Here is a 14,070-nt window from a genome sequence, read left to right on the forward strand (position 1 = left end):
GCAAACTGTGGAGACCTGGTGACTGCATGCGAATGCCCTGTGTATGGGGACATGTCACCCATATAGAAACACACTTCTTCAATCAATATCTGAAATGCAAATAAATAAATAACCTTCTTAATAAATATAATATTTATATTGTAGTGGGTTCTATAGAGACATAATTCCCCATGGTATTGTTTTCATGTGTTGATGGGGCACTGTCACTTTAAGGAGGTTGGTTTTGGGGTTGGGCTGAGAGGAGACGCCCTGTGTGGGGTTTCATTGATAAATGTTTGATTACTACGAGCTGTCAGAAGCTAGCCCGGCATAGTTCTGACAGCTGTCACTTGTGCTCCTGCGAAATAAATGACACATCATGAATTCTTTAAAAACGTCTTAATGTTCACACAATTGCTGTGTAATATAATTTTGTATTGCTATTTTAACCCTTGTGTACCCCTGGTCCCTTTTTCTACTTTTTTGAAATATTTTGAGTGTGTGTGTGAGCACAGCGGTGTCTGTGTTTATTATTATTTCATGAAATTGGGTAAATATCTTAATTTTACATATATGTTCATTGTGTGAAAAGCTTATAATATGAAACACTCTAAAACAATAGTTATAGTGTTTAGTGCCTTCTTTACCCCTGGTCCCTTTTTCTACTCCCATCCACTTCCATGTTAATAAAACCGCTATAAAACCGCCATAAAACCGCAAGTCTAATTTTTTTTTTTTTTTATCTCTAATCTCTCATTTTTACATCATATATCGATAAATAAACAGAATAATTACACCAGGCATTCAAAATACATACAATACATACCTTTTAGTAATAGATTAGTACTAACCGGTGCTTACTAAGGCTTACTAGCGGCTATTTCTGACCGCTATTTCTGACCGAAATAGTCAACCTTTCTTTTTTATAATGGCAGATTCTTATTCACAGGAATTTTGTCACGTTTTGATATGCTGTAAAGTAGTGGAAAAAAATAATAGATATATGGTGAATATGGCGGTTTATCAGTTTTTTTTCAATAAAAACTGACGTGGTATCAAACAAACACTAATTTAAGTGGTTAAAATTCGAAAATATGTGTAATTTTTTACAGATATCTTGAGAATAGGCTATGAATGTTAAACATGGGTAATAAAATGTTTTAAAAATAGTAAACAGAATTATATGGCTTTAAACATGATGTATCATTTTATCTCTTAAGCCCAGTGAGCTCCACCATTGCTAGGTATGCACAAGGGTTTTAAGCTCCAGAGAGAGAGGCTGAAAACCCACAGTTCTTGCCCGACGGATGGGAGCGAATCCCGGATCCGAGGTTTCTGATGACTACCCCCAAAACATGGAGGTCGCGAACGCAATTTATACGCATGGAAGTATTGATTACGCCATAACGAATCATTAAAAAAATATACCGTTAACTGGAATATGATTTGGGAGGGTTATAATAGAAGAAAGACAGTGTAAACAATATAACGTTATGTGAATAAACCGCGAAATAATAACTAATTCCTTGGTCAATAGAAGTCTCTGTCAGGGACGTGCACAGGACTTTAGAGCGGCAGGTGCTCAAATGCTGAAAAGGGCACTGGGCCTGTGCTATTTTTGGGGGCCCTTTTTGAGCGGGGAGGGGCCTTTTTATGCTTTTTTGGGTTTTTTGGTGATCAAATATTGAATATTGAACTATAATAATCAGTGCAGGAGCTCACTTATCCTTGAAAGACACTTTTATCACTGACTTAAAAGGCCCATACATCTCCATAAATGTTCAGGGCGGAGGGAATAAGTGCTTACCCTACAGACCCCAAGTCTGTTAGGACAGCAGACTCGGTTGGCACTGCTCAAAACTTACCTTTTTAAAATAGCTTTTAAATGAATTATTATCTTTATTTCATTGTCTTATTTTTCTTTATTTCTATTAATTTTACTTAAATATTTTATTATAATTTGTATCATTGTTTTATTTTTTTGTATTTTATTTTTTTATTCTTTTTTAAACAAACATATAAACAAACATGACAACACACGATAAGATATACAAGCATTAATTGTCAGGGCACATCCAATGGGATCACCTTTTGGTTAGTTGTTTTATATAAGATATACCCATAATACCTGTTATCTAAAAAAAAAACCTACATACATATGCTCAGCTCGAACCCCCCCCTCCCGGACCCCACCTTGAGAAGTACCTCCACTATCCCTCGCACCTAACCAGACACTACCATTATAAGCTAGCTTTTATTCTCTCCACCACTTCTAACCACATTGACATTTTGGATTCATTGAGACCCAGAATTCTTGCTGTAGATATTTCATGGTAAATTACATGTCATTACATTATCATTGTTTTATGTAGTTTTTTTTATCATTTTATTTGTTCTTTTTTAATGTCAACATATTATTTATATTATTCAAATTACCTCAAACATGTTCCGTTGTGATGTCACAGTATGATGTCATAATCAAACATTCTAGAACATGGGTGATCACAGTATGATGTCATAATCAAACATTCTAGAACATTTGTGATATCACAGTATGATGTCATATTCAAACATTCTAGAACATTTGTGATGTCACAGTATGATCATAATCAAACATTCTAGAACATTTGTGATGTCACAGTATGATGTCATAATCAAACATTCTAGAACATTTGTGATGTCACAGTATGATAATCAAACATTCTAGAACATTTGTGATGTCACAGTATGATGTCATAATCAAACATTCTAGAACATTTGTGATGTCACAGTATGATGTCATAATCAAACATTCTAGAACATTTGTGATGTCACAGTATGATGTCATAATAGAACATTCTAGAACATTTGTGTACAGTATATTAAAAATTCTCTCAGAAGGTCTCAGATCTCAGAAGACCAAGTGAAGATATCACTTGTTGTTTCCGGCTACTTGTTTGTAAGCTTGAATATATTCTGTAGATACAATTTAAAATCCCCATATGGAAAAGGAAACAATGTCCTGTACAATCCTTAATGAGCTGCATCTGGAGGGAAGGTTATGTGATGTGGTTATTAAAGTCAACAGCACTGAGTTGAATGCCCACAAGGCCCTCCTGTGTGACTGCAGTTACTATTTCAGGTACGTTTAGCTTGGTTCAGGTTAGCTTGGTTCAGGTTAACTTGGTTAGTAAACAGATACCATTGATTGAATTGATTGATTGATTGAAAACTTTATTAACAGATTGCAGAATGGGTACAATACAGTACAGCTCAATACACACAATTGTTAAGGGGATGCAGGCCAGAGAAAGACTTTCGTCTTGTTTACATCAGGGTCCCCCATTTTCAATTCATCAGGACATATATGACATACATGACATACAGATAGTCAGTACTGCTACATCTATACATTTATGACATACCATATTTGCAAATACAGTACTGTTTGTGATACAGAAGGAGTCAAGAAAAGGGAGTATATACATTTGACGTAGAAACTGTACATTGGAGGAGGTTGGGTGGGGTTGTGTGGGGGGGGTTGGGTACATTGGGATATTGACAACCATACTGGGTCATTTACATTGGAGGTGGTTGGGGGGGGGGGGGAACACTGTATAAACAAGCAAAACTGTACATTGAGGGGGGGGGGGGGAGACACTGTACAAACAAGCAAAATTGTACATTGGACTATTGACAAAACCATACTAGGTAAATGACTGTACATTGGAGGGGGTTGGGTTAGGATATTTACAGGGGCCAGTTTTGAATTGCAGTCTCCCATAGGTGTCCCTTGAGAGTGGTTTTGAAAGTGGGTAGTGATCCACATTCCTTTACAGCTTTGGGTAGGGCGTTCCACATTTATGTGGCATAATTGCAAAATGTGTTTAGTCCCTTATTTGAGCCGAATCTGGGTTTAACATGATTTGTGGAGCTCCTTCTGGTGTTGTGATCGTGGTATTCACTGACCTTTGGGAAGTATTTTGACATGTACATGGGTACCTTGGTTGTGTAGTGTATCTTGTAGACCAGGCCCATTGCAAGTTGCTGTACTCTACTCTAAGCCATCCTAGGTTGTCAAAGTGGGCAGTACCATACTGTACTTTTACTGTAAACAGATAATATACTGTACTTATACTGTAAACAGATACTGTACTTCTACTGTAAACCGATATTATACTGTACTTCTACTGTAAACAGATACTATACTGTACTTCTACTGTAAACAGATAATATACTGTACTTATACTGTAAAAAGATACTATAATGCACTTCTACTGTAAACAGATACTATACTGTACTTCTACTGTAAACAGATACTATACTGTACTTCTACTGTAAACAGATACTATACTGTACTTCTACTGTAAAAAGATACTATACTTCTACTGTGCTAAGACCCTATCTTCTACAGTGAAAATATATTACTACTAGGGCTGTCCCCGACTAAGGATTTGGATAGTCGACTATGATTGGCCAAAATGTGCCATTAGTCGACTATTAGTCGACTATCTAAAAAAAAAAAAAAAAAAAGTATAAAAGTATAATATATTTTTGTATCATTCCATTTGGGCTGTGGGGGGGTGCTTAATGTCTGAAGGAGTCGACTGAAGGCTTCTTGTCCTCTGCAAAAGCATGCAATTGGTCCACTGATGGACACATCTTGATATTTGTCTAGTCTAGTGTGTTCATTAGATGGGTGAAATCCTCTTTCAGTGCCTCTGTGCCTGTTTTCTTAGGCAGTTGGCCTCTGGTGTGCGTGCCATTAGCGTTAGCCACGCTTCTAAGAGGTTGGCAGTCGACTACGGCTCCTTTCGACCGATTAGTCGACTATTCGACTAATAGGGGTCAGCCCTAATTACTACCGCTCTTCACTCTAGACGTCTGGTTCCGCTCTCATTTGCTCATGTTGCCCCCCCCCCCCCCCAAGTCGCTCTCCGCTCGCTCACCGCTCACCTTCATTTGCGCATCAAGCGTTCCCCGCTCCACAGCCCGCTCAGCATAATTTTTTTGGAGCATGATGTAAATTACATTGATTTGACCAAACTACAATAGTCTGCACCCCCTGGGCCCCTTAACAATTGTTTGTATTGAACCGTATTGTCTTGTATCCCATTCACGTTAGCATGTAAGCTAACAACAACAGCGTTAGCTTTAGTCTCTCGCTTTTTGTGAGACTAAACTCCGCTCTTGGTGGTACATTGTGTTGATGACTCTGCACCCCCTGGGCCCCTTAACAACTGTTTGTATTGAGCCGTATTGTATCGTACCCATTCTGCAATGTTAAATAACGTTTATCCATTCAACTAGCTGTACTATGCTATGGTAGCTAGCCTAGCCGCAATGCTATGGCCGATCCCATTCACGTTAGCATGTAAGCTAACAACAACAGCGTTAGCTTTAGTCTCTCGCTTTCTTGAGAGACTAAACTCTCTGCTCTTGGTGGTACATTGTGTTGATGTTGGTTTCGTTTCATCAATAAATGAGGCAGAACACAGTGAATGTATCCTTTTTTTTTATTGCACTTTGTTTGTTTCTCACTGAAAATAAATGTTGCGTTCGCCCGAGGTCCCGAGGTGATTTAAAGATGGCGGAATCTACTTTGGACTTAGCAGGATGTGTAGTGACGGTTCACCCTTCTCATTGGTTGAAAATGGCCTTCATGCTTGTACATCGCCACCTATTGCTTTGGCATTGTACTACATGTATATTACATCAGTTTCTGTGTGATCGTGTGCACTGAGCGGCTGGGAGCGGCTCGGAGCGGAGGAGAGCTCTCACTCCGGAGTCGCTCTGACCCATTTTAAAGCCCACTCCACGCTCACTTCAAAATCCACCGCTCCGCTCCGCTCACATGCTCTGATTACTACACAGGACAGAATGTTGCTTACTGTTTACTCATCAGATATCTCTATACTCTGCGTCCCACAGAGCCCTCTTCACTCGCTGGAGCGACTCAGAGAAAGCAGTCTACACTATCCCTGGGGTGTCCCCGGGTATGATGCAGCTCATCATAGAGTACGCCTACACACGCTTTGTGCTGGTGACAGCAGAGAACGTGGAAGAGCTTCTGGTGGCTGCAGACCAGCTTCTTGTCACTGGCATAGTAGGAGCGTGCTCTGACTTCCTAGAAGGCCAGCTGTCTCTGGAAAACTGTGTCGGCATCTGGATGTTTGCGGACATCTACTACTGCCCTGACCTGAGGCGCAAGGCCCATCTCTTCATCGTGTGCCACTTTGAGGAGATGTTGCATGTCTCACAGGAGTTTGTGAAGCTGTCCCCGCAGCAACTGGTGGACATCATCGAGAGGGATGACCTGAACGTGAAGAGCGAGGAGACGGTGTTCAAGGCCGTCCTCCGTTGGATCGACCACTCCTGTGAGGAGCGTAAAACACACATCCCTTTGCTGCTGCCCAAGGTAACTAATTGTAAAACGGATACACAAACATGGTTGCTAGTGCCTGAGCCACATTATTTTTAATTACATTTTTATTATTTTACTTTTTCTTGTTTGTCTGTCTCTTGTCAAGGTCATTATGATTCATGTTACTGTTATTATTGTTGTCGTCGCTGTTGTCATTATTATTATTATTATTATTATTATTATTATTATTATTATTATTATTATTATTATTATTATTATTATTATTATTATTATTATTATTATTATTATTATTATTATTATTGTACTGTTATGTTCTGTTTTATGTATGAAAATAAAATATAAGAAAAACATTTATAAAAAAAAGAAAAAAAATGAATTGTATTAGTGTGCATTACATTAAAACAACACTAGGTTCCCTAGTACAGTGGTTCTCAAACATTTGGGTCCAAACTGTTCCCTAGCAACAGAAACCGTCTACAACCGATGTCTAAGTTGTACCCGCTGTCTGCTTGTCTCTTCCCAGGTTCGCATGGGCTTGATGAGGCCTGACTACTTGCTGAACAACGTCCAGAACAACCCTGTGGTGAGGGACAGCCACGACTGCAGGGCCCTCATCCTCAGCGTCCTGAACCCCCCTGGCTCCGACAGGCTCCCAAACCCCCTGACCCGCCCACGCCGGCCCCAGGAGGTCCTATTGGCCATCGGAGGCCGGGGTAGCATGGAGGCTTACAACATCCGAGCCGGTGGATGGATGGACGTGAGCGTTGAGGGGGAGAGTCCCCGGGCCTTCCACGCCACCGCTTTTCTCCACGGTCTGGTCTACTGCGTCGGCGGCTGTGGCGGTGGGCAGCATCTCAGCAGTGTGCGCAGGTTCAACCCCGTCACTCGCAACTGGGTGCAGGCGGCTCCCATGCACTCACGGCGCTGTCACCTCAGCATGGTCGCGTTGGACGGCTGTATCTATGCCATGGGAGGGGAGGACGGACACGCGCTGAACACCGCCGAGCGCTACGAGCCTGAAACCGACCAGTGGACACTGATCTCACCCATGCTGGAGCGCAGGAGCGGCGCCAGGGCAGCAGCCCTCCAGGGCAAGGTGGGTGGAACTGAGGGACACAGGGTGCTAGATGAACACAAGGAACGTTAGATCAGAAATCATAAATGTCTTTATTGCCAAGTAAGCTTGCACATACAAAAGATGTGTCTGGGTCCTTTGGTGCATCAACATTAACAGACAATTAAAGTAGAATGAAATCAAATGGAATATATAAACTAAATTAGAATATTCTTTCTTATTACAGGTTTACATCTGTGGTGGCTTCAACGGGGAGGAGTGTCTGTTCACAGCTGAGTGCTACAGCCCAGACACCGACCAGTGGACTCTGATCGCCCCCATGAGCAGCAGGCGTGGCGCAGTGGGAGTCGCTGCGTATAGAGGACAAGTCTATGCGGTAGGTGCACACGGAGACAAATGCTTTATACTAGATATTTCTATAGATATGTGTTCTGAAGGTCCAGATTAACACATAGAGTCTGCGTTTATTATTTTGTATAACTTATATATTGTTTATATATATAAGATATATATTTCACGTCATCTGTTTACCTACCAGTATTCATCATTCGCTTATTTGTACATGTTCCATTCTTAACGCCGTAGACAGCGTGAGCGCATGCGCAGGGTTCTTGAAACATGCCTGGGCAAAGTGAGAGAGAGAGCATATTGATCTGTGGGGATGAACAGACTCATTCCACAGGTAACTAAGACAGAGTGTGTGTTATAGAAGAAACGTTTGGTAGCAGTAACAGGACGACAAGCAACATATCTTGACAGAGAGCTGTACAGCTAATTAGATACCCCATAATATTGTCGAGCCATTATTGGCAAAGTATAGTGACTTGTGCGAGCGAAGTAACGTTGAGAGACTTATACAGTAGTTGAACCCAGCGGCGTTCTGGATTTAACTACCTATTGAAGACTCCATGCGGGTTAGCCTAAGTACACAAGGGCTAACTAGCTATCAACCATGCCAACAGGCTTTTGGACTAATAGCTATTAATCCTGCCACCGGGCGCTAGGAATACAGGAACCCGGTCCGTACGAGACCCTCCTCACCAGCGACGACAGGATTATCACAAGTTTGTCTGCAGCTCTCTGGAGTAGGAGCTCCAGAGAATTACTGTCTCCACCCGCCATCTTGCTTTCCCCGTGCTGCTCGCTTCTTCTCCCTCCATTCCAAGCATCAATGGTCGAGTACTCGTAGTTCAGGACTATCGTTACCTCTGACATTGTTGCATTGACATTAACGTATTAAAGGAAATCGGTGTTATATAATATGTATGCTTTCTATTACTATTAAAGTGATTGTTCAACTTGTATCACTGTCCCCTCGCAGTTAATAGAGTGTCCGCCATTTTGTGTACCTATAATGTCTGGCTAATTAATATTCTTTCGTAGTGGTTTAATCTAACATTTAAATACAGTCAGGGTTGTGTAGCCCCTTAGCTACAATATGTATCATTTGACTTGCAATGCTTCTGTGATGCCCTCATTTCCCTAAGTGGATTAATACAGTGTCTGCCTACCTGCCTGCCTGCCTGAGCCACACACTAAAACATTCCTCTCATGTGTCCTGTCCTCAGGTGGGAGGGTGCAGGGACCGTGGAAATGCCCTGCGTAGCGCGGAGGCCTACAGCCCCTTGACTGACTCCTGGAGCGCCCTGCCCGTCATGATCACCCCCCACTGCTTCTTTGGCATCGCGGTGCTGGACGACCTGCTCTTCGTGGTCGGAGGCTACAATGACATCAGCAAGGTGGAGCACTACGACCAGAGCAGCGACAGGTGGACTGCAGCCGAGGACATAAAGCTCCAGCGCTGTGGCGTAAGCTGCTGCATAATGCATGGCCTGCCATTTAACATGAGCCAGTACGCTGCTCCCCGTGGAGGAGGAGGAGGAGGAGGAGGAGCAGGAGGAGGATTAGGAGGAGGAGGAGGAAGAGTAGGAGGAGGAGGAGGAGGATTAGGAGGAGGAGGGGGAAGATGAGGAAGAGTAGGAGGAGGAGGAGGAGGAAGAGGAGGAAGATGAGGAGGAGGAGGAGGAGGATGAGGAAGATGAGGAAGAGGAGGAGGGGGAGGAAGATGAATATGAGGAAGATGATGAGGAAGAGGAGGAGGAGGCAGCAGGGGATCCATCTAAGAACCTTAAACATTTATTAGACCAAAAGAAATCCTAAGAAATTAATAAATTACTATCAGCCAAAGGTGGTGCATTTCTTTCTTCTAGTAATTCAGACAATATCGGTTTTTAGTTTGTGTAATGTAATGTAATATCTGTTTTTAGTTTGTGTAATGTAATGTATCTGTTTTTAGTTTGTGTAATGTAATGTAATATCTGTTTTTAGTTTGTGTAATGTAATGAAATATCTGTTTTTAGTTTGTGTAATGTAATGTAATATCTGTTTTTAGTTTGTGTAATGTAATGTAATGTAATATCTGTTTTTAGTTTGTGTAATGTAATATAATACAGGCACGTCGGAACTTTAAATCGGCAGGGGGTGCGGCCTATCTGAGATTTTTTTTCAGAACGCCGTGTGAGGAACGTTCGTTGTTTAGAATGGCTTTGAAATAAGTTATTTCTAATGACCCTTTAACTGAAAATTACGTGAGACGTGAGGCAAACGAGAAGAACATAATAATTGTTTTATTTTGACTTTTCAAGCCTGAAGAAATAAAAACAAACACACCTCACTTGAACTTCTGAATACCTCACTTGGCTCCATCTCCAAGTCTGTATGACACATTTCTATATATTGGTTAGCTTCAATGTTAGATTGAATGCATCTCCTACAACGACACTGTCGTGCCTAAATTAAGACATTACACAGCTGATACCAATTGTATTACCAATGCACGGCTAATTAAGTGTTTTATATTACATCGGTCCGCGACCCGATGGTTGGGGACCTCTGCTCCGTTATGCACAAGTTTATAGACTTTCGGAGTGCGTATATTATTCAATGAGACTGCCAGCCAGCTTTTGCTCGACGGAGAAATACAATTTCAATTGTGACGAGAGAAGATCATCTCCCGAGTCAGATACAATTGAACAAAAACGGTTCCAAAGATATTAATGTTTTGCGGCAAATTTTCACCCCGCAATGGATTTTGGTGCGTCTATGAACACACTATGAATTGAAAATGGGGGACCCTGATGTAAACAAGACAAACGTCTTTCTCTGGTCTGCATCCCCTTAATTGTGTGTATTGAGCCGTACTGTATTGTACCCATTCTGCAATCTGTTAAATAAAGTTTTCATTCATTCATTCTCATCTCTCTCATCTGTGCGTCTCCTCTCCGACACCCGAGACAGCAGGGAGCACTGTCAGCCAGCGGCCACTCCCCTCGGACGCAACTGTATTCCACACAGCGAGGAAAATAATACAGTCGGGCAATCTAACAAGAATTAACGTATTTACAAGTGTGTCAGTGTAATGGTGAAGTCAAGTGCTTTGAGCAGGATCAACTTATAACTTATATTGTTACAGTCAGGGGTGCAGTGCTGGGCATACGTGGCCAAACGACGTTTGGGCTTCGTCACTGAGGCAGAAGGGCGGACCTTCCTACAGGCGATATAGGCGGTCGCCTAGAGCGCCACCCAGAGGGGGGCGACCAAAAAAAATAAAAATTTATTTATTTTTTATTTATTTATTTTTGTATTTTTTTCTGTGCAGTTTTGGCGCCCCGCTCTAGATCTGCAACCATTATTTTTACATTAAAAAAATTCTAACATAAGGGAAAATGAGCCAAAAATCTAAAACGGTCGGTCGGTCTGAGCCTCAGCTTTAGGTGTTCACAGTCAGAACATGCTAGAGAGCGCTGTGCATTGATGGGTATCGGTCAAGTGTTTATAGAATTGAGCGTTGAGGAAAGAAAGACTAACGTTAGAGAACTATGAAGAGGCAAAAGCCATCCGGCCATCCAGTTTAAAAAGAGAAGAAAAGAAGAAGACGAGAAACGTGCCAAAGTGAAAGGTATGCAATTTTGTACAACTTCCAAGACCTGTCACACCAAGAGCTGATGAAGCAAGCAGAGGCACTTGTACACACCTTAAACCATGGAGGGCAATCTGATTTGGATGGGAAGGAGCTGGCTCAGGAGTTGGACAATTTGATGTGATTGATGACTTTGCAGCGAGGAAGGCCAGAAGGATTGCACTGTAAATGGAAACCAGTAGGAGCTACAGGCTAACCTTGAAGTGTGATGATAGGGAGTGGAATGTAAATAGTTCTTTAGACAAAGTGAATTTGTAATTTTTTTTTATTTGTTTGTTTATTTAGCATATTATATTTTGATTATATATGTGTAACATATTTTACAATACATAATTTTCTTGTAAAGCAAATTTGCACGTTATTTTATTGTTTGTTATTATTATTATTATTATTATTATTATTATTATTATTATTATTATTATTATTATTATTATTATTATTATTATTATTATTATTATTATTGTGTGTTAGCTAAGTTGTTTATTTGTTTTAATTCTTTAGTGTGCATTTTACATTTATTCTTAGCTTTTGTTCTTGCTTGTAAAAATTATAGGTGCAGTACTTTACTGTATAACTGTTAACCCTTTCACTGCCACACGACGGAGGGTTAACCCTTTACTATCACACAACCGACGGTCGTGAAAGGGTTAACCTTCGGTGTATTGTCGCAGTGAAAAGGGTTAACTGGTTGGTAGCGCGGCGATGTTTTGATTTTGGGGGGGGGGGGGGGGGAAGCTCAGACCGACCGACCGTTTTAGATTTTTGGCTCATTTTCCCTTATGTTAGTTTTTTTTTATGTACAAATAATGGTTGCAGATATAGAGGGGTGCGCCAAAACTGTGCAGAGCAAAAAAAAATATATATAAAAAAAAAAAAAAAAATTGTGGGGGGGGCGCAGTGGTGAATCTCGCCTAGGGCGCCAAATGTGCTAGGTCCGCCCCTGGCGCATCCTATTATTATGCAAAGTCTATGTGATAAGTGCCGGCCGCGGTATACGGCGCGACAACACAGAAATGACTCATCGGCCCGTATACCCCGGCCGCCGGCACTTATCACCTAGAGACTTTGCATAATAATAGGATACCGACAACCAAATACAAGCCCTGTAGGTGGGGGGTTGCTTGATCTCCCGACTGGAAGGATGAGACAAGTTGTATCATCTGTTCTGTGCGCAACCGAGGGAACATGTATGCGCGTGCGCGGGAGCGCGCGTGCACGTGGCGTTTGGCTTACAGTATATAAAAGTATATAAAATACAGTTTTTACTTTTGTGCAGTAACTGAAGCTGCCACTAGGGGGTGCTGCCGCACCCTCCGCACCCCCTGTTCCAACTTGCCTGATGTAATATCTGTTTTTAGTTTGTGTAATGTAATGTAATATCTGTTTTTAGTTTGTGTAATGTAATGTAATATCTGTTTTTAGTTTGTGTAATGTAATGTTATATCTGTTGTTAGTTTGTGTAATGTAATGTAATATCTGTTTTTAGTTTGTGCAATGCACATAATATGGGAACTTTTATCCATATGGTTGAGCCTGTTAGGAATTGCACCCCCAACCCAAGCAGATTGCAGATCACTCTCTCTATCTATATGGAGGTAAAAAAGAAAATATGGTAAAAATAATTGGCATAAAAAGGGCACTTTTTTATGAGGCACAAAAGGGCAGGTGCTTGTGCACCCATTGGGCTCTATGTGTGCACGTGCTTGCTTGCTGTGCCCTTGAGCAAGGCACCTCAGCTTTAACCGCTCCAGTGTTAGCTGCTCAGGGGCCAGTAGTAGAGTGCCTGACCATAGTGTCTTTATACCATCCTCCTGGAGCGCCTCCACAACACTGTTGGACTGTCGAGCCATGCACTACAGTGGTTCCAGTCCTACCTCTTAGGCAGGACAGAATATGTCTCACTGGGAGGACACAAGTCCAGGCTGCTCGAGGTCACCTGTGGTGTTCCGCAGGGGTCGGTTCTTGGTCCCATTCTATTCATCACCTACATGCTCCCCCTCGGTCGTGTCATCGGCAGACATGGAATGTCTTTCCACTGTTATGCCGATGACACACAACTCTACATAAAAACGGCCCCAAACCCCTCTGCAGCTCTGTCATGCCTCACCACCTGTCTTGGGGAGATAAAGGCATGGATGAACAGCAACTTCCTCCAACTAAACAGCAAGAAAACCGAGGCACTCCTAATTGGCACCCCCCACCAGGTTCAGTCTTCATCCATATCCCATCTCACCTTTGACGGCCAGGTAATCCCCCTCTCCCCCTCAGTCACAAATCTGGGGGTTCGATTTGACCCCCACCTGACCTTCAACACCCACATAAAACACCTCTGCAAGACCTCATTCTATCACCTAAAAAACATATCAAAACTCCGTCCCATTCTAACCCTGTCAGATGCAGAGAAGCTTGTCCATGCCTTTATCTCCTCAAGACTGGACTACTGTAACGGACTCTTCATCGGGATTCCTGGCAAGAGCATCCAAAAGCTGCAATACATCCAGAACAGCGCTGCCAGGATCCTGATGAGAGTCTGTAAACACGATCACATAACCCCCATCCTTCACTCACTACACTGGCTCCCCGTCTCATCCCGGATCAACTACAAAATCCTTACGATCACCCATAACTGCATAAACGGACACGCACCCCTCTACCTTCAGGAACTCATCACTC

Source organism: Notolepis coatsorum, assembly GCF_963971535.1.
Source record: "Notolepis coatsorum genome assembly, chromosome: 3".
Lineage (NCBI taxonomy): Eukaryota > Metazoa > Chordata > Actinopteri > Aulopiformes > Paralepididae > Notolepis > Notolepis coatsorum.